This window comes from Rutilus rutilus, assembly GCF_951802725.1.
Source record: "Rutilus rutilus genome assembly, chromosome: 16".
Taxonomy (NCBI): Eukaryota; Metazoa; Chordata; class Actinopteri; order Cypriniformes; family Leuciscidae; genus Rutilus; species Rutilus rutilus.
In genome coordinates this window covers 16,648,411-16,671,067 of record NC_140224.1, presented here as the reverse complement: position 1 = coordinate 16,671,067, position 22,657 = coordinate 16,648,411, and the positions used below count along the sequence as shown (strand labels likewise).

General features: G+C 37.5%; 3 long non-coding RNA genes across 4 annotated transcripts; 2 read left to right on the top strand and 1 right to left on the bottom strand.

Moving 5' to 3' along the window:
* The first annotated feature begins 1,085 nt into the window (after positions 1-1,085).
* On the top strand, positions 1,086-16,744 carry LOC311306659. The gene is made up of 3 exons (XR_014630201.1): positions 1,086-1,466; positions 16,461-16,603; positions 16,689-16,744. It is a non-coding gene; the product is annotated as an uncharacterized lncRNA (long non-coding RNA).
* LOC311306657 lies at positions 6,675-14,191 on the bottom strand. The gene is made up of 8 exons (XR_014630198.1): positions 14,022-14,191; positions 13,615-13,687; positions 13,356-13,465; positions 12,809-12,887; positions 11,632-12,298; positions 10,930-10,971; positions 9,336-9,367; positions 6,675-8,748 (listed from the first exon to the last, which is right to left on the bottom strand). It is a non-coding gene; the product is annotated as an uncharacterized lncRNA (long non-coding RNA).
* A 2,863-nt stretch (positions 16,745-19,607) lies between the features above and the next one.
* LOC311306658 lies at positions 19,608-21,029 on the top strand. 2 transcript variants are annotated; one of them, XR_014630199.1, is made up of 3 exons: positions 19,608-19,732; positions 19,887-20,002; positions 20,632-21,029. It is a non-coding gene; the product is annotated as an uncharacterized lncRNA (long non-coding RNA). The 2 variants fall into 2 exon arrangements; XR_014630200.1 differs by having other exon boundaries at positions 19,890-20,002; positions 20,632-20,892.
* Positions 21,030-22,657: the final 1,628 nt, after the last annotated feature.

The following is a 22,657-nucleotide window of genomic DNA, read 5'->3' as shown; positions in this document are numbered from 1 at the left end:
CCTTAAAAGTTTAAATCAAATCTTTAAAGTTTTATTAAAATCATATCTTCTATTTATCTTCTTAGAAGACTTATGTATTATTGTTACTAAACAGTGTAACGACAATGGGTATAAACCAACCACCAACTAATCTTCTTCCAGAAAATTTGTTCAAACTTCCCACTTCCTGCCGAACAAAGAGGAAGATTTGTTCAGAACACCTCATGATCGTCATCAATCTTGCCATCGGGTCCGGCATCACCGGTCTGACTAATTAAAGGAGCCCCCAGCACTAACACATAACTGGTCAATGCTATCTTTGTTGCCGAAATTACTGATTGGTTAAGAGAAAGACAGAGACCAAGGTCTCACACAAGAGCCCTCACATTCCAGATTCAAATTACCCAACCCAGAGCCATGAATCATTTCAGTCTCCAGAAAGTCTGCTAACCAAAGACTTTTATTGGTTAACTGAAGGAAGAACTGGTCAACGTTTGATAGTTTCGCAAGACGGATCAGTTCAGAAAATGGTACTGTTGACCCCTGCGGCTAACGGACCCCATCTTGGTCCCATGAGAGATGAACAAAACCTCTCTTCAGCAGGAACTATCCATGACCTCAGATTGGAATGTCTAAACTTTACACACCAAAAAGACTTTACCTATCAAAATCCATAAAACTCATTCAAGAACAATTTTCAATGGACTTATAGACATCAGACATCATTCTATGTGTTTCTACGATATATGTGTCCATTTAATATGCTTTAATCCCATATAATTCATGTAATTGTTATAATTATTAGGTGTGTGAATGAAAGTGTGTACTGTTTCATATCAATGCTATCTTACGAACACAACTAGCAAGATGGCTTGAATGATATCGGTGTAATATGTTTTGATCTTCTTTTAATTAGAAATCATGTCTAAACTGTGGCCTCTGTCCTCTCTGCTTAAGAGCTAGAGAACACACCAACACCCCAGATAATGCATGATTTACGATGAGACAAAAAAGCCAGTGTCTAATTGGTCCGCTCTCTTCAGAAGGGGGGACAAACTTTTAGTTAAAAACCTTAGACCCAAAAACAAAGCTCTCTCTCGGCTCTCTCCCTCTCGAACCGCTCTCAGCTCTCTCTGCTCTCTCGCTCTATAGGAACTATGTAAACGCGCAAACGAAATAACCCAAATCAAGATCTGAAGAACATGGGTTAAACAGCTTCATTCAAGCCATCATCATCTACTCTCAATTTCCTTTCTTTTCTTAGTTTCATTTCTTTTCCGTTGTGAGTGTCGGTTCTAAGTTAAGTTTTGCGACAAGATTTCGAGCTACGTTTCTTCTGCAAAGCCAGCTTCAAACAAAGACTTTCATTCCGCCAGCACACCACGTGACTGACCACGTGACCCAGACATCAGGCACGAGGAGACCGAACGGACCGGGAAAACCCCTTTCACGGAACAAAAAGGGAATCCCCAAAAGCAAATACGCAAGTAGACTACCTCCAGACTTTTTAAGCTGAAACTGGTGTTTTGATAAGGGTAATAACCAGTCTTAAGGAAACGATAGAAGGGTTAAATTAATGATTGATGGTTCGTTCAGGTCATGTCTAAGTGCATATGGAATCGTGAGATTTCATCCTTTCACTCTTAAACCCACTCTTTCCTCACTCTATCCCTTTCTGCAACGCGTATGAATGTGTGTGTGTGTGCGTGTGTTTGTGTTAGATATTAGCTTCATGTGTTAGTATATAATCAATAAAGTATTGTTTGTATTTGAAAAGAGATTGCTTGTGTATGTGCTTATCAGATTTATTGTCTTGAACTTCGATTTAAGTTGCCTATGCTGTTACCCTTAATTTACTTCGTAATTTATTGTTAGCTGGGGATTAATTCTTTCTTGGCCAGGAAGATATTATATTTCCTAGAGTTAATACTTGTTTATGCTTTCTGTTCATTGGATGAACTGATAAAATGATCATACTATTGATTCTGCTACAGTAAATTCTGAAAATAATTAAAAATAATTAAAATATTAATTATTGGTCATATTCCGTTATGAATAATAATTAATCATATTTATACGTGGGCGTATAAACGCTACAACAGCGTCTGTTCAAAAACTTTAGATTGTTGAAAAACTGTACTTGGGCGTCTTAGATCTTAGATCTTTTGTCCATGAAACATGTTGTCAAAGTTTGTCACAATGTTTTGTTGCTGCGTTGTTTTTAAGAAATCCGAGGACTCCACATTGCTCTTATTTAGACTAAGTTGTATCATTTGGAAAATCACCACACGATTTCAGAGACGCAATGTGTGATAAGTAAAGTTTGTCTTGAGCGAACATTTAATTTTACTCGTCTTAATTCAAAGTATAAGTATAAGATCGTATAAGATCATTTTTACTTGTTTCTCCCGAACTATCCTTAATCAGTGTGGAAACACACGGGGTGAAACCCTTTTCTGAGAATATACTATCGGTTATCTACTCAAAATATATGTAGAAGTTTCAAATGTTAGCATTTGTTGATGGTGGCCGCATGAACAGACTTTGGGGAGAGCTATAGTAGGAAGCATGCCCTTTGACCTCCTCGATTTTGGAGGCTTTTTTGTTAAAGACCCTACAAGTTAGTCCTCCCAAAATAATTCCTCCCATCTAGCGATTCTCCCATCTACTCGCTTTTTCAAATGCGTGTTGTGTCAAGAATCTATGACAACATGTCTTCCGATAGCACTTCATCGAGTTTAATTGTACATGTTCTACCGTTATGCTGCCTATATAATGATTTACACAACCAAGCTTGTCATTTAGACCATACCTTTGACTTACCCGTCGAGAAGAAAGCAGGCACCTACAGCGTCCCTCTTTCCACCTGGGAAAAGCTATCCCGATATTTATTTACATACCGATAAATTAAATTTTAGCTTTTTGGCGACGAGGATTCCTTCTCCTGTGGCTCGGCATAAGTATGATTCTGCATAATATTGTACTGTGCAGTGCAGCCTTTCAAATGTGCCGGGGCAGTATCAACGCCTCCCATATGGTCTAGCGGTTAGGATTCCTGGTTTTCATCCAGGCTGCCCGGGTTCGACTCCCCGTATGGGAAGACAATTTTTTTTTTATATTGCCAACAAAATTCAAGTTATTCAAGCTCATCAATCATCATTTTTTTGTTATTTATAGTCTTAGAGGCCTACACGAACTGCAGAAACAAGCAGAAGATATGTAAAAACTCATAAATGCTGTTTCAGTACTGAATCATTTTCACAAATACAATTATACTGAATTCAGAAAATTTCACTATGGAATATTTACTTTATCATAATTTCAATTTAGTATGTCATCATTTAAATTTTCCATCTCATAATTATGACGCATAGTCATAATTTTAATTTAAACTTTTTAAGTCATAAATTCGACTTGTCATAATTATTACTTAATTCAGAATTACAATTTTTGTCAATTACGCCTTTTTAATGTAATACTTAAAACGGTTTTAAGTCATAATTTGGTTGTTGACTATAGTAGTGTTGCACCTGCATGCCCACTAACTCGCTTGTGAGAGTCAGAGTGTGTTAAGTAAACTCTCATTAGTGTTAGTAGAGTATTAGTGGACTGGTAGGGTTAGAATAAATTGAGATATAGTTGAGTTACTTATAGTCAGTAGAATATCTGTTGGGGAGCATCACAATAAAGAGTTAGCAGATATCAAGCACAGTCTATTTTTTCAGATGTTTAAATGACAACATACCATTTTTCAACCGAGCGAATCTGCACATGAGAGGTCTTCAGAAGTCATAACTTCAGGGGTAGGTCAGTTGGCGAAAACACTGCATGTGTAAAAATCAAATACTGTATGACACTTTTCAAAGTTAGAATAAAAAGACCTGTTGTGTTCTGACACAAGGCCATTAAAGGAGAACTCCGGTCAATTTTAACATTGAGCTCATTTTTTTGTACATTTGGAGTGCTGTCAGTACAGAGAAAAACGACAAAAATCGGTGTTGCCTACACCGAGTTATCCTCTTTTTAAAATTTGCACCCTGTTGACTTCAATGGGGCAAGTTTTAAACCTGCTTTTAGGCTCTTAACATCCTTGATGTGTCATTACAAGTGCACAGGTCATGTGAGTGATTCCTTCGGAGTGAACGCGGGTGAATCTGACTGCAGTAGATGTGAAAGATATTAATAAAAATGATGTTTATTCAGCCAGCGCACATACCTGTATTTACATCCTGTTTTCGGTCGAAGTCCACAGTAGTCGATTGTCGAGTTCACGCACATAGGTTTAGTACCTATGATCACGCGCGTGAACTCAACAATCGACTACTGTGGACTTCGACCGAAAACAGGATGTAAATAATTTTTAAATCATCATTTTTATTCATATCTTTCACATCTACTGCAGTCAGATTCACCCGCGTTCACTCCGAAGGAATCACTCACATGACCTGTGCACTTGTAATGACACATCAAGGATGTTAAGAGCCTAAACAACCTGGTCTCACAGGATTCCGTGAAATGTCCACGGGCCCTTAACTCAAAATCCGTGGAGCCATCACGGAATCGCCCCAAATTCTGTGATGCGGCCACGGATATAACTCCAACGCAAGTCAATGACACTGACCTTCCGTGGTCCACACACGGATACCCGTTTCAATGACGGAGTACAGAACTCACTCAACGGACGTGCTGTGATCCAAAGTCCTGTGATGGCACCACGGACCTCAACAACCTGACCTCACTCATGGACGTTGTAATGTTGCTGGCTTGTTTAGGAACTTATAAGCTTTAGGTCGACTGTGTTGCAATGGCATGTAATTAACTTGACATTTTGTCTCGTCCTGTCATCATAAAATCCAGTTTGATGGCGTTTTACACCTATTGCTCGCTTGGCTATAGTCAGAACTAAAATCTGTGATAGGAGCACGGAGTGAGTCTGTGGTGAGACCACGGATAACTCCAACGCAAGTCAATGACACTCATCTTCCGTGGTCCACACACGGATATCCGTTTCAATGACAGAGAACAGATCTCGCTCAATGGATGTGCTTTCTCATTTGGAAACACAACATTTTAAGTATTTATTTATTTTCCAACACCAGATACCATAAAGACGTTAACCTCTCTGTTATTGCAGCTATTGCATTGTCCTGCCATCATAAAAATTCAGTTTGATTCTGTTAGCCTAACTGAAGTCCCGTGATGGCACCACAGACCTCAACAACCTGACCTCACTCAATGGATGTTGTAATGTTGCTCACTTGTTTAGACACTTAAAAGCTTTATGTCGACTGTGTTGCAATGGCATGTAATTAAGTTGACATTTTGTCTTGTCCTGTCATCATAAAATAATGTGTGATATAATGTCTTTTCTGTTTGTCGATATTAATCTGCCATTATATCTGCCATCTCCACTGAGACTTTGCGTTTCATTGCTTTCTAATTCAAAATAGGGTGATTAAACACTGCCTGTCACGTGACGTGCTATAGGCCTAGACAGAGCCAAAGAGAGAAAGAGTTGCGACACTCCCATAGACCTCCGTTGTAAAAAATGGCGGCGCTTTTAACCGCCTACTTCCGGGATTTGAAGATCGGATTAGTTCCAAACACTGTCATTTGGTCGTTAATGAATCGCTGCCACCTTTATAGCGACTTAATTCATTTTAATCTTAATTTAATTTTTTGGGATATACTAACTTTTCATTATGTTTTGTTGTCTTGAGTGAAGCAGCTTGTGTGAACAATGCTGGACCTCTAGGATTGTTATGGCCATCACCAGTCCTGTCTGTTTCATGGATCACCTGCCCCTGGTTTTTGTTTTTCTTGTTCACACACACTCACACAGGCACACGTTTTTTGTTGTCTGTCATTGTTTAATAAAACATATTTTATTTGAAAACCTTCATTTGTATCAGCCATGCTTAATTGATGTCTCAATAGCTGTAACAGAAGTTACAAGTGTTTTGTTAGTGAATTGCTTAAGTTACTTGGATTGAGTTACAGCTACCCTTACTCTTAGCCTACTCTGTACACTAACCCAGAGCCATAGAGGAAAATCTTCACTCTGCACTTACCTATAGACCCAAACATAAAAGCGTAAATTCGTTTTTAATCTGTTATAGTTTTGATAATATGTGTATGGCTTAATCTTAAAATTATATTCTTAGTCTTAACATGATCATGTTTCACGTTGTGGTCCTGGGGGTGGCCACTTTCATCAGAAGAAGTGAGCTAGCTTCTAAGCGAATTCTGAACGGACCACCACCGCAGACCTCTTTGCAGCCAACACACCTATGTGGGGCCCAAACGGGCTGCAAATGGGCTGATATCCGGGGCCCACCTGGGCTACCCAACTGGGAACCCAGATAATTTTGGCCGCGGTTTCCGTGGTGGCCCCACATGTGTTAGCCCAGATGGGCTGATGATGGGCTCTTGATGGGCTCCATATCGGGCCCATATGGGTAACCTAGGTAGCTCCCATTTAGGGCCTACAGGAGTCTGTCCACATGGGTTGATGATGGGACCCAGATAGGTCTTATCTAGGGCTCTTAAGGGCCACAACGGGTATATATATGGGCTACCATATTTGTCTGTTTGGGTTACCTTATTTTACAGTAAACCCCTAAATACAATCATTACATGTAATCCACTAAACTATACTAAAATGTTAAAGGTATTCAATGAACAGAAACCAGTAGTTCACTTTTAAAGTTACTTTATTAAGCAAGTACAAGTATCACAAAACAAGAAAAGAAAAAAGTAAAATATAAATATATATATATACACGTTATATATGCATATCTGAAAAATTAACCATTTCACAAACAAAACAATAACCGTGCAGCTTCTCACTCCTCTGTTGTCGCTCTCCCAACGGCCCTTTGAAAAGAAAAAATAAATCAGTCAACCATTATGCCACTTTTTAAATTCCATTTCACAGTTCAATCAGATGTGTCAGGTTAGCCTTTTGGGGCCCCACATCAAGTGTATCTAGATAAGGGGTTTGCAAACCTGTCCTGGAACACCCCCTGCACTGCACATATTGGAAGCACAAAATGTACATTTTGACCAACTTTTACCACTTTTGAAGTAATTTCTAGAAATTAGTGTTGTAGATCATTAAACCGTTATGCTGCCTCATAAGTCTCTCTGAAATCAGAATGGTTACTGCTCAAATACATAAAAACTAAACTAAACTAAATTGGTTTTGTGAGGCACCTTAGTGTGTAAACGCTGCCTGCTAAGTCGTTGCCTGATAGGGCAGCGAGGCAATGAGTCAGCTGCCTAAGTTTTCAGATGCAGACTTTGTACGGTTCCCTCATCTAATATACCTGATTCATCACATTAGCTCATTTATAGAAACTGCAAGATCTGAAGTGGGTGTGCAGTACTGAGGGTTCCCAGCCAGCACTGTAAACCCCAATAAGGTCATAGTACTCAAAACTTTTGTAGAAACCGATTACATAAAAAAATTAAGTTAGTTACCTCAAAAGTTATTAAGTTCTATTTTTTAAAAAATTACAATCTAATCAAACTTAAAAAATTTGATTTAATTTGTATTTTTTTTAAGTGCACCGTGCTTAAAAATATTGATTAACACTCAAAATGTTTTAATGTTTTCATACTTAATTATTTTGATCTAATGGAACTTAAATAGAAATATATTAACTCAAAAAAATATACTTTATAACCCACAAGCAAGTTACAACTACGGTACAAAAAAAAAAAATACTTCAGCTGTACATTTTCTTTTTTCTTTTTATTCAGTCTTTAAATTGTTTAATACAAACATGTCAGAAATTACTAGTAAAATTACATCTGAAATGACTGTTTTAAACAATATAATTAGGAACTGAGGATCTTAAAATGCTTAAATTAAGATACTTGCCATCAAAGTCAGGCAACACAAACCTGTTTTATGACTTGAAACAATATAATCTGTTAGCACATGCAAAAATGTAAATTAATTTTTCTCTTAAGATATTTATTTTGTTAAAGCTTCAGTCCATAACTTTTTTGGGTTAAAAAAATGTCAAAATAAATTTGAGCTAGTACATAACCAGCCAGTGTTCAAAACTATCTGCTTGCCTTAGCTCGATTCATAACGGTAAGCTTGTAATAATGTTTTTAATTCCAGTGGTACTGGTGGATTTCCGCAGAAAACTCTAGCATATCTTTGCGTCATTGTCACATCTATACACAAAGGTGTCTCGGCTAGTAGGCTATGTTGCGTGTGAGGATGTTGGAGGTGGAGATTTATAGCCTTTTCTCACAGCACTTGATATAATTAAACTTATCAATTTAATTGCGCATCCAGAAAGGTTCAAACGACAATCACCAGTGACAACTGGAGATTCACCCGTTGTAAAATGCAAGACTTCGGGGTGGCTACAAAAAATGTTTTCAAAAATAAAAGAGAATAATTTTCTTGTAAACAACTCTTAAGTTAGCCTACTATTTCATTAACAGGTCATTTTTGAGACTCAGTAGGCAGGGTTTAAGTGGTTTACCATCATCAAGACCCATTATGATTTTCTGGATGAATGTAATAATGAGTTTCTTGGGATAGTCCAGATGTAATGCATACATCAACCCAAGCAACAATGCAAATGCATCAGCCAAGTTAGGGATATCACTCATCACAACATCGTCTTCCACAACAATAGAGATGCTTGTAGGACTGAAATGCACTGGATCTGCAGTCTCTTCTGTGATTGTTGTGATAAGAGCAACAGGAGTTTCAATGATGCCTGGCTCATCTGACGACACCACCTGAAAGACACAGAGAGTGCAAATGTTAGGTTAAAGTCCTTGTGAACCGGAAGCTGCAAACGACTTTTCTCCTGTGTTGTGACGGATTTTCCAGTGAAAGGGAATATTGAACAGAGGGCAGGGATTTACTCTAGCACTCCTCTCCATCTCATAGCAGACTAACAGTTTGAGGCCAGTGGTTTAACATTTTCAACCCAAGTTGGAACACCTTTCCAGACAGGAAGTAACTTTACAGATTTTGATTAAAGATTACCACGGCAAACACGTTTTTTTTTTGGGTAGTAATTGTTTTGTTATCAGTAAGAAAATGTAACATTAAGTCTATATAGTTACAGAAGATAAACCTGCTTTACTTTTAGTCAGCATTTCAGTAGGCTATTATAATGTGTTCTAGAAATATGCTTTTCATATGTGTTTGTATTTAGGTCATGGTCACTTTAAGATCGCGCTGTGCTAAATGTCCTATTAGTTGGTCCTGTCGGCACAGATAAAACAATCAATATGAAACCAGTCAATTTATGCAATCAACCTCTTTACATTAATGATACAAAATATGATACAAAATTTCAAGTGTTAATATAACTTACCGATAAAGTTGCTCCTTGGTGACAATGTAGGTCTGCAGACAAGCACACAAAAACAGACAGCAAGATATTTAATTTTGATTGATTTACTCAAGTACAGAAAAAGCTCAAATAATTGTCAAAGTGTTTTATAGACACTATTACAACCCACTTTGGCAACAATCAAAGTCTTCAATGTCCTTGCATTCACTGCTGACTGCCTAAAATAGCCTAACTAATCTAGACCAGGAAAAGCAGTGAGGCACTTTATGACCAAGAGTACAAATAATGTTATCAGATTTCAAAATACAGGTGGGATCTTATGTGCTTTATGCTTTGATGTTATGAAATCACACAAAGTATTGTCTGTTTCCGCTCTTCCTATACTTTTAACCCTTGTGTTATGTTGTGGGTCAAATTGACCTGTTTAGATTTTATAGTTGTTGGAAATACTGGTTAACCCTTTTTTTTCTTGATATTTTGTGACACTCTCTCATTTATCATCATGAACTTGCATGCAAAGTTTCAACATGCTGGTGTTTTTTGACATATACAAACAAAATCACTATTACATTCGTGATGTTCCGGGTCAATTTGACCCGCATTGGATTCAATACAATTCCTCAAAAATAACACTATGAAAAACAACAAAGATTCAGGTATAAACTGTAAACTTTTAAAATCAACTTTTGTCATATGTTCCAATAAATATATATATGAAGATATGATTTAATGAAAATGTTTTTAAACCATTTTTAAATAAACAGTATGCTGACTTGGTTTGCATATAAATTTTGTAAACTTTTTTTTTTTGCTTTGCTCAGAACATCATAAATGAACAATTAAATGGAGCTGAAAATGAAAACAGAATGAAAATATTTAGTTTTGTAAACTCATTTCATAAAGTAAAGAAGTTACTTCTGACATGATGAGCACACAGCAAGTGTGTGCTTTTCTACATATGAATTTCTTGCACCCACAGAAAATGGAGTGAACACAGATGATAGGGAAAAACAGAAGAGATGCGAGGTGTGCCCATCCGAGCATGACAGCAAAACCAGCACCATGTGTGTGAAGTGCAAGAAATACATATGAATTTACGAAATGAGATTATTTTTAATGAGTTTAGTTTGTTTTATTATACAGCTACATTTATTTGCTTAATTAATTTGTTCTTAAAAAAAAATGTACATGCAAAACAAGTCAGCATACTGTTTTTTTTCAACTACTTTTTAAAAAAAAGGTTAAAAAACAGTTTCATTAAATATCTTATATATATATATTTGGAATATTTGACAAATGTTCACATTAAAAGTTTACAGTCTGAACATGAATCTTTGTTGTTTTTCATAGCGTGATTTGAGGAATTTTATTAAATCCAATGCGGATCATAAAGGGAGTGCACAGAATTCCAACATAACAGGAGAGTTAAATGAATTGTCTGACAACACAGAAACCATTTTGTTACACTTAAGAGGGTGGCTAACTTGTTATTCACAAATAATAGCAAAAGAGATATTGTATGGCTAGATTTATATTCTAATCTGAATTTGGCGCCAAATTAAATAAATGGTGAAAAATAGGTTACAGCCTAAATTAACATTTGAGGTAGGCCTACCTTGATTTTGGCGGATGATCACTCTACTCCTTACACTTCGACCTATAATGAAAAAAAAAAGAAGAAAAAAACCTTTTTAAAAAACTTGCAGAGTTCATTCGGTTACAATTATGTCTATAACCTTAACTTTGTTTGAGTAAAAGTTAAAGCTAACAGCCACTAGCTCATTTGGGTGCATGTAGAAATAACATCTCATTGAACTTGCCAGAGCTGGGTGCTTAACACAAAGAGCAGCAACACACTAAAAAACCGCAATGACTATCGTTTCTGAAAAGAATTATTGACTAACGTTAGCATTATTGCCTTGACACGACATTAACAGTAAACTTACACATTATATTACCTTGTCACTAGCACGCGTGCTGACAGTGACGTTAATCGCGCACGTGCGCGCCAACGTGAAGCTCCGCGCTTAAAAAAAAAAAAACTAATCTAGGCTAACAGTCAAATATCACAGAGCGCTTAACACAAACAGCAGCAAAACACTCAAAAACAGAAGGACTATCGCTTGCTGCAAATGGTTATTGACTAACGTTAACATTATTGCCCTGCCACGACATTAACAGTGCACAGGACGGTCATCGCGCCCGCGCCAACTTAAATAGTCAAATATTAGTCTAACAGTCAAATATCATGTGTAACATGATATTGTTACAATATGACAACAAGCAAAGTAGTTTTAAAGTGTTTTGGTTTACTTACGAGTTATTTCATGCTTGATAAACCAGCAGCTCCACTTCGCTCGAGAGGGTAGCCATCTTGAATAGATTTTTCAGATAACGTCAGCTAGGTCCGCACGTCGTGACGTCATATCACGTGATCGACAGTAGACTTAAAAATAGTGAGTGAACCAGCGGGGTTCACTCAGAAATGCTGAGGTACACAACCATAAAAATACATTTTTGTTCATAGACAGTAATAGTTTAAAGGTGGATTAACTCAGCAAGAGCTTTTAACTGTAGTGACCTCAGTCCTTATAAGCTAGTAGTACTGTTCGGGCTTACAGTGAGGACAAGTTAGAAAACCAAACATTTGCCCATCATTCATCCAACTCAAATATTGCTTATCACTTGACATGCAAGTAGTAGCAACTTTACAAAGTCTGCTCGCTCTAATGTTATGTTACAGAACATATTTCTCCTGTTTTACAACATTTGCACTGGCTCTTAGTTCAATTTTAAAAACGAAACAAGTTGGCTCCTTTATATCTTCTTCATACACTCCCTCCACTACATCCTAAGATCGGCTTCTGCACTTACACTTGTTCTTCCACGCACTCGGACAACTTCCATGGGGTCACAAGCTTTTGGTTGTGCTGCTCCTGATGCCATCACTTCCTCTTCACTTCTTGCCTGCTGTCTGTACTATCCTGTATAAATAAAAGCAAGAAAACTCAATACAAAATAAGTAACGTACAAGATTTTCACTTTACAGTTCAATTAGTCGGGTAGAAAACAAAGTATACAACACTATCCATTCTAAAACACATTTTATGTATTCACACAAGCAATTCTTCAGAGCCCCAACATGGAATTGTAAAAAATGTAATATTACTCCCATGTGTCAGTTACGATTACTATAATGATAAGGTCATGATTTCATCTTTAAAACAGATGAAGAAATCAACAAATTGTGGTGTTGAGCTGAGAGGGTTGTGGTCTGTTGCTCTTTGACTTATATCTTTCAATGCAGGTTTATATTGTTTCAACAATTTTTGCCTGACCCCTGGGGGCTCCGTATATTTCTGATAATATTTGTGGAGAAACATTACACTGTTTTAATTCAGAATCCTAACCATACATTGTAGGCTACTTATTAAAAGTAATTTATTAAATCAAGTAAAATAAAAAAATAACACAAAAGGCCAATGAATCTGTACCAGAAGTGATAGTGCAATGTAGCAGCTAAAGAATAATCCTCCTCCAAATTGCCAGTAATCAGCTGGATCCTTGGCGAATCTGAAGGGGGGAAAGAAGAAATTATTCAATGAAAAGTCCTTAAAAAGCAGTATTTTTTTGTATCATTCCTTTAAACAATCTTAAATTGTAAAAACGTTTGCCTTATAACATTCACACAACATGAACTGAGTAATGTCAAGGGCTGGGTAAAAAATATTGATTTCTCGATTTTAATTGATTCTCATTTTTACGAAACGATATCAATTCTTAAATCCCAAGAATCGATTAGTCATCCTGTTTTCAGTTGATGAATGAATGGAACATTGTAGCGCGCATCCCATCCAATAAATCTAGCCCTAGTAATGTCATCTTTGAGACTGTTAGTTGTTACATGATTAAAAATGTAAACGAACTTTAAGCATGGCAATCCCATCAGAAATGTGTATCATAGCAAGGGAAGCACAAAAAAAAAAAAAAAAAAAAACAACAACAATTTGGTACCAAAATCAAACCATCAAATAATTTTACCTGCAGCCATTTATCCTATTATGACACGTCTGAGGGTATTTCCCTTTATGGTGTCCAGTGATTAAAGAAAGGACTGATGAAGGTGACATGAAGCCACTTTCAGTGCGCCACTTCAGCAGAAGAAAGACAAAAGGACAAAAAAGTTACTCAGACTTTCTATCAGTAACATTAAATGTCTTCCTTTAAAGGTGAAAATCATACTTAATACTATATATTAATCCCAGTGTAGGTTTTTGAACAGTGGGTAAAATTAACTTACTGTAACAGTTAGTTGGTGAATGGGTCTTTCTGTTGGGTGTTCTCCCCAGATAAAAAATATTCCAATGCTTGATCTAAAAAAAAAAATAGGGTTATGTAAACTTCTAACGAATAAATGACTGTTTTATCACTTTACTCATTCCCACGCTTTTTTACCTCTCATGCGTTTTTAAACTAACGTTAGCTGACAACATTAAACACACAACGTTAACTACCAACAACAAAACACAGCAATGTCAGATGGTACTAAATTACATTGAAATACGTGCTTATATCGCTACAGCAGTACAAAAACACACACAGAGATAACTTATTTAACGTATAAGGTTGCATTAAGCCTATAACCGTTACTCGTGTCCATAAATGTTAATTTAACTGACTGCTAAGGACTGAAAAATGTTTTCTTACCTGATGTCGCCAGTATTTTTACAGACCACGTACGACCCCTTCCTCTGTTCACATTCCAGCTTTTGTTCTTCATTGATATCAACGTAAATTCACTCAAAATTTAAGAATTCAACAGGCAGATATAAAATAATCCAGGTCTGACCGAGTAATCAATGCAAGCAGCAAGCAGCTCAGTGCTCAGTGCTCACCGACCGAGAGTAACGGAAGTATTTTAAGTAAAACGGCGAAACAACCAATAACAATAGTTTGCGCGAGTTAACATAGCGGTGTATTGAGTTTTATTTTCAGTCTGTATTATTATTTAATTAATTAGTCAAATGACATGACAGTGTATGAATACAAATGTAATAATGCAATGTAAACGGTTAGGCAAGCAGACAAAATTGTAAATTCACACAAAATCACATAAGGCAAAAGGTTTCTGCTGCACTGCTCTCTTGAGGGTGAAACTATTGTTAATAATGATAATTATATTTTAACATATACAGAGCTGTTATATCAAAAAAAAATATGAAATGCTAATTAATTGTCACAATAATGTTAAAAGGCAGATATTTCTGTTGTATGTTGTTTCAATGTACAGATCTTGTAAAAATGTCAACGTTGATTTAGAAGTGTTTTAAGTGTTTTAAATCTTTTACTTTTTTCTTTTCTTGTTTTGTGATACTTGTACTTGCTTAATAAAGTAACTTTAAAAGTGAACTACTGCTTTCTGTTCATTGAATACCTTTAACATTTTAGTATAGTTTAGTGGATTACATGTAATGATTGTATTTAGGGCTTTACTGTAAAATAAGGTAACCCAAACAGACAAATATGGTAGCCCATATATATACCCGTTGTGGCCCTTAAGAGCCCTAGATAAGACCTATCTGGGTCCCATCATCAACCCATGTGGGCAGATTCCTGTAGGCCCTAAATGGGAGCTACCTAGGTTACCCATATGGGCCCGATATGGAGCCCATCAAGAGCCCATCATCAACCCATCTGGGCTAACACATGTGGGGCCACCACGGAAACCGCGGCCAAAATTATCTGGGTTCCCAGTTGGGTAGCCCAGGTGGGCCCCGGATATCAGCCCATTTGCAGCCCGTTTTGGCCCCACATGGGTGTGTTGGCTGGGGATCTTGTAAAAATGTCAACGTTGATTTAGAAGGGTTTTTGTTAATTTTTTTCAACAACAAACTGACATTATTTCAACCATATTTCAACGTTGAAGGTCGGTCATGTGCTGGCTGGGTATGTACTCATTTCCCATTAGTGAACTGACTAGGTCCCACCAAGGGAGCCCATCTGGGTTTGCCCATGTTGGACCTACTTAGTTGACCCAAGTGGGCCCCAGATAAGATGCCCATTTTGAGCCCATGCCCACTCTGTACCCCTGTCGCCCATTTGTAACCCATATGGGCCCCACATAAACGTGTTGGCTGTAGGCTAATGGCTGAATCGGAATTTATAAGCAAAATCACGGGAATCAATAGCCTAATACAGCCCAGTTGTGCTAAAATAAATATCATGAGACGTCCATCATCAGATGAATGATATGGAAAAGTAAAGTTAGAGCCGCTAAAGCCAGTGCTACTACCCATGCGAACATGAACACTAAGCTTTTCCCTCCAAAAATATAGCCTAAAACTTATCTCCAAATGCAAAACTGACATTAACAAAATGCAATAATGCAATAACAGCTGAAAAAGTACTTGGGTGTGTGTTTTATTTTATATTTACCGTTCAATAATACAATCGCTGCTGTCTGTCCCATAGAAGAACATGACAGCCAGCGTATGTTTTGGAACTATTGGGGCTTACATGAACCATGTGACAGCCATAGCGGCGACATCAAAGAGTGTCGCAACTCTTTCTCTCTATAGCTCTGGGCCTAGATATTCATATCAGATTAAAAATAGTACAATTAGCTCCAAAGTTGTATTTGTAGTAGAAGCACAGTAAAAACAACACTTACCATGCTTTTACCACAGTAACATTAGTTTTACTGTGATAAGTGTAGTAAAAAGACAGTAATCACAAAACTTACCATGCTTTTACCACACTATTGGTAGTTTTAATGTGATACTTATTGTAAATGCACAGCAACCACAACACTTACCATGCTTTTACCACAGTAACCCTAGTTTTACTGTGATAGGTGTGGTAAAAGGACAGTAACCACAAAACGTACCATGCTTTAAACCTCAGTAACCTTAGTTTTACTGTGATTGGTGTAGCAAAGGACAGTAATCTCAAAACTGACCATGCTTTTACCTCAGTATTGATAGTTTTAAAGTGATATTTGTTGTAAATGCATATTAACCACAACACTTGCCATGCTTTTAATGCTTTATAATGTAACATCCAATATTTGTAAGGTAAATCAGTACTTTTTCCTTTAAATAATCCTATATATTATACATAATGATATTTTCTTTTCTCTTTTTTCAGCTGAAAAGACCAAAAGGGCCTTTCGGACTCAGTCAGCCGAATAATAATAATAATAATAATAATAGGCTAACAATAATCGAATTATTGTTTGAGGAGAAGTAAACGGAGGAGACGGACAGCTGCAAAGGCAAATATTCACAATGGTATGTATGTGTTGGTTTTAACCCTAAATCAAACATTTTATCAAGCATTTGTTGTTTCTTAAAACTTTTCTCACAAAACCCATAGCTGTCACGTGATAATCAGGGAACATAAACGAGGACTCAATTGCAGGAAAACCAAGGTAAGACTTTAATTAACCAACCAAACAAAATACAAGGTATAAACAAAACTCCCACGTGGGGGAAAAAACCAGAACAAACATGATCAAGGCAAAAACACTAGGAACAAGAAACAGGAACTTAGACAAACGAACCAGCACCGGACTGAAAACACAAAGGAGGCTATAAAGGAAACACACACAAGGGTAACGAGACAACAGGTGAGGAATGTTAATTACTAAACAGATAACGAGAAAGGAGGAGCTAACAATTAAACAGAAAGCACATGGCACAGGAATAATCAGGAGCCATGTGCTCACATGAAACTAGACTAACAAAACACGAGACAGACAGGAAATGTCATCGCTCTGTCACCACACAGAACTAGTAACAAAAGCAAAAGTGACAGAACCATGACATTACCTCCCCCCAACTCAGGGACATCAAACAAAACCAAAAACACACAAAAAAACAAACAGACCAGACAACCACATCAGAAACATTAAAACAGGGAGGGAACCCAAACCAGTCCATAATCGCATAGCGGCAAAAAGTCCTAGAAGGCCAGGGAGGGATGGGAGGGTTAAACCAGGTAGTGCAGGCCTACAGGGCGAAGCAGGCTGTGTAGGCGGCCAGGGCAGAACAGGTCGTGCAGGCGGCCAGGGCAGAACAGGTCGTGCAGGCGGCCGGGGCGGAATAGGTCGTGCAGGCAGCCGGGGTGGAACAGGTCGTGCAGGCGGCCCGGGCGACCCTGGTGAAGAAACCTCCTCGGACGGCCCAAGAACAGTCTCTGGATTGGCAGACATAGCATGAACGGTTTCTCTATCAGCAGAAGTGACAGGAACAGTCTCTAGATTGGCAGCCGTGATCTGAACAGTCTCTATATCAGCAAACCTGACATAAACAGTCTCTGAATCATCAGATGTGACGGGAACAGTCTCTGAATCCTCAGACGTGACCTGAACGATCTCTGGAACATCAGATATAACGGGAACATTCTCTGAATCCTCAGACGTGACCTGAACGATCTCTGGAACATCAGATGTAACGGGAACATTCTCTGAATCCTCAGACGTGACCTGAACGATCTCTGGATCATCAGATGTAACGGGAACATTCTCTGACTCATCAGACGTGACCTGAACAGTCTCTGGATCATCAGACGGGACAGAAGCATTCTCTGAATCATCAGGCGTGACCTGAACAGTCTCTGGATCATCAGACGGGACGGAAGCATTCTCTGACTCATCAGACGTGACCTGAACTCTCTTCCTCCTCCGCTTTCGTGAGCGGGTAGTCTCTACCAGCTGCTCTACAACCCCTGGGGTCTTAGCAGGGAGAGTAAAACCCTCTGGAACCCTCGAAGTAGGATCATCCAGGACCATCGGGGCTGGGACCGCCGAAGTCGAAACCTCCAGAACAACCGGCGTTTTCTTCCTCCTGCGATGATCAGTACGAGATGGTGCAGGCAACTCTGCCTCTGGGAATACAATAGCTGGCCACTCTGGAAGTTTCCTCTCAGGATCCAGAGCATTGATGAAACCCCAGAAGTCGAACTCCTTCAGTACCCCCATCTCCACTGCACTGAGTGGTTTGTCAAGTGCAAAATTAAACAGGTCCTTAAGGGCCGTCTTCCCCAGGCTCAGTCCCTCAGCTGCTGAGCTGAATCTTAGGGCAAAGTCTCGAATATTCATACCTTCCTGATGGAGAGAAACCAACACGTTGAATTTCATAACCCGTTCATATTGAGGACAGGTAATCGAAGGGCCTGGTGACTGGTATGATGTTTTCCGCTGAGTCCTCATTCTAGGCTGGTTCGTTCTGTCACGTGATAATCAGGGAACATAAACGAGGACTCAATTGCAGGAAAACCAAGGTAAGACTTTAATTAACCAACCAAACAAAATACAAGGTATAAACAAAACTCCCACGTGGGGGAAAAAACCAGAACAAACATGATCAAGGCAAAAACACTAGGAACAAGAAACAGGAACTTAGACAAACGAACCAGCACCGGACTGAAAACACAAAGGAGGCTATAAAGGAAACACACACAAGGGTAACGAGACAACAGGTGAGGAATGTTAATTACTAAACAGATAACGAGAAAGGAGGAGCTAACAATTAAACAGAAAGCACAGGGCACAGGAATAATCAGGAGCCATGTGCTCACATGAAACTAGACTAACAAAACACGAGACAGACAGGAAATGTCATCGCTCTGTCACCACACAGAACTAGTAACAAAAGCAAAAGTGACAGAACCATGACAATAGCCCAATCAGTACAAACAAAGTCTGAAAGTCTTAATAATTCACAAGATTTAACAAGTTGTCAAATTCGTATGATACTCGTACATATTTGTATACTCGTACACAATCCTGCAGCTTTTACTCATTGGCTACTGCCTCAATTCCTGTACATATTTATCGCGATATTTGTAAATCAGTTGCGCCACTTCTTGGAAAGTTGTCGGATGTCACACACACTGTCAGAAAGTTTATATTAATTGCAAATTGGTCCCCGTCTGTTTATGTTCCAGTGATACATGTTGTCTCTCCACACCTCATAACCTACCTCTGTTTGCAAGAGTGGAAAAGCTTATCTGACTTGTCACATGACATCAGATACTCGATTATTTTGTCATAATCAGATCAGTTACACTGCTGATATCTGTCCCGTTTGCATGTAAATCATTTTCATATGATTATTGCTTGCTATTAAAGACATACTTTTATTCATAGAAATGCCCACATATCAGTGAACTTATAACATAAAAATGCTTTTAACATTTAATTATGCAACACTCTTTACAGAAAACATATCCTACAGTTATAAACTGACTATTTGCAAGTAATGTATTAAAATTACCTTCCTTTCTGTTTTGCAGGATTACTTAGTCCTTTTTTTTAAAGCTCTACCAATATCAAACTCAACAGCTCTTTTAAGAGCCAACCATTACAAGAGCTACTAGTGAGTCGCAGCGAATCTTGCGTGATCAGCCCTTCCCAGGTGAAGTTTCTAGAATATTGCAATCAGTATTTACTCATCAAATGCTCTCTCCTGAATTATATGGTAAATTAACTTATTTATAACTGTCTTAATTTATGTTTCAAGAACAATAGTAATTGCACATAGAGTAAGTCGAGACTTTCTTGTTTTACAGCAGAGAAGGAAGACCAGTCCTTATATCAACGCAAGCTAATCGAATAAGTCCTTTGTTTCGGCTGAGGAAGGAACATCTGGTGCCCAAGGAAGACAGAAAAGTGTGCGAGTCCATTGGTATGTATTGTATTGAAACAATGCTGTAAAATGTAGTACATAATTTGATGTTGACAATTTTACATTGTACAGGTTATCACTTGCTTTTTGACCAAGTGAAGCTCTTGAAACAAGTGACAGAAGAGTATGTTGTCTGGAAAGAAATCAAGCATCACTGGCAAAGGCTCAAAAGAGACCATGCCTTTCTAAAAGATCTTTTAAAATAGGTTGCTGTTGATATGGGTAAAACTGTTTTTGTTCAGTACTTAGCTTATATTATGTGCTGCAATATTATATATATATATATAATACTTCAAAATGTGTATATTATATAATGTACTGACTGCTGCTTTGTAAATTTATGTAAGGAACAGGCAACTCTGGCCCTTTGCATTCTACTTTTTGAGGTTAATGAAGAGTTAACCTCCAACCCTAATCGAGCACATCAGAAAATTTTAACCAAAGTCTTCAGGTTTATTTCTAGACAATAGGCAGGAGGGTTTGAGGTCGGAGCTAAATCTGCAGGACAGTGGACGCTGAGGGCCAGAGTAAACCATCACTGCTTTAAATAACGCAGAACATAAGCTGACCCGACTGTCCATTAAACAACTTCATTTGAGAATGGTTTGTGTTTTTTGTTTTACTTTCAGACCAGGACTGGAGAACCCCTGACAATGGGATGTTGAGACTTCTTCCTCTGGTTGAGAAAAAGCTACACCACATCAGTGATCACATCTTCTTCAACTGAACAAACTGTTTAGACGAGGAAGAAGAACACGAACACGATAGAGACGTACAGGGAAGAGCAAGAAACCAGTTTAGCTGTGATAATGAATCATTATTTTCCAACACAATATCAGATCTGTTTTCTGTATCATACGTGACTGAATATGATTATCTGGCACTCGTTTTGTGGCTTCAGCAGCTGTGAATGGATTCATATGATGTTAACGTATTTTTGAAGACACGTTTTTATTTATCTTGAATCTCATTTGTCTTTATGCTACTTTATCAACTTTATGCTTTGTCCTCCAATAAAGTGTTGTTTAATAAAGTATGGTGACTATTGTGTATTGAAAGTGGCGTTTGGTACAGTAAATAGAAATTTTTATTTGAGAAATTTTAATTTCTTATTTCTTTAGTTTAATTAATTTAAAAAATAACTACATATAATTAATGACCATGATTCTTTTACTTGGGACATAAAAAATGTAGATCTGGTTAATGATATTTGGGACAACAATGCAACAAAAGTTGCACCAGTATGCATGTATGCCAGTTTGCAGTGAAATAAAAGGAAGCTATGTGAATAACAACTTGCTATAAATACTTAACGTTTAATTGAAGATGATCCATGTTGATCATTCTAGTACATCTACTACTGCTTTTCGAATGAAAGCATATATCACTGATGTCAGGCATATAAGCAGCAATCAGAGGGGGTGAAAAGGAAATGTTGGCACTGTTTTTTTAGTTTTTTTTTTTACTGAATGGTGCATTATCCTTGTGTAATAGTAATAGTGTGTGTAGATCTGTGTAGATTATACTGCCCTTCCACCCCCAGGGGCCAAGCAACGGCCCCCAGAAGAGCAAACAAATGCACATTTCAAATGGCTGTAACTCAAAGTCCGGTTAATGTATCAAAGAGAAAATCAGCTGGACAACTGCTTATGCTATGTTTAATAAATAATGTTGGCCAGAGTTTTCAGACATATATGGAAAGCTGGCATAAAGGTTATTTTTAAAGTGCTCACAGTAAAATATCAAATTTCAGCCTGTCCCTCATATATGTCATAAAGGTTTGCACAATGAACAAATTTAGATATCCAGTTGTCCATTAAATATATTATTTATTTAACATTTATTGTTTTATTACTAAACGTTTAAAACTACATTACCCACATATCTCTGTCATTCTATCAATGGAACAGGAAGCATGGTGCTGTAGTTCATTGAAATGTGCAGACATGCTTAGGGTTAGGGTTAGGATCTCAGTAAAGGAGTAATTTCTCACAACATAGAGACACTTTATAGTTAGCTTAATGTATAACTAACGTAATAATAACACCAAACCATACTTTGTAACATGAAGCGCCGTTTTATATGGGTTAAACGATTGTCCAATCACAGCGAGTTCTGCGATAAAGTCACAGCCAATAACAACCCAGCTGAACAGATGCGTCACACTTACATGCTCATTTATGGTAAATGATGACAGATCTCTTCTGGTTCCGGCTGCAGGGATAGATACCTTAAATATTTTATATTTAGGCTGTTAAACATGTATTCCTTCTAATTAAATTATAAAACTCATATTTAAAAACAAAAGACTCCTTTGTGTGGTTACCATCCAAAAACGAGTTCACATGATCAATGACACAAATTTGCTTATTTGATTAGACTGATGCATAAATTTGAAAGAGAAACTTTTTTCTAAGCAATGGCCTACAGCAGGAGTAGTTTTGCAGTATTTTAATTAAAGATAATTACATGTACTAAAGTGCTTCTAACATTTACAGTGTATGTATAGTATATTAAAGGTACAGTATATCAATTATATTCATATAAATGTAACAAAAGCACAATAAATGGACACAATTTTGAAAGCTTATTCCAATATTTAATGTCAAACTGTTTAAAGACAAATGTAGCGCCAAAACTACTGCACAACAGTAT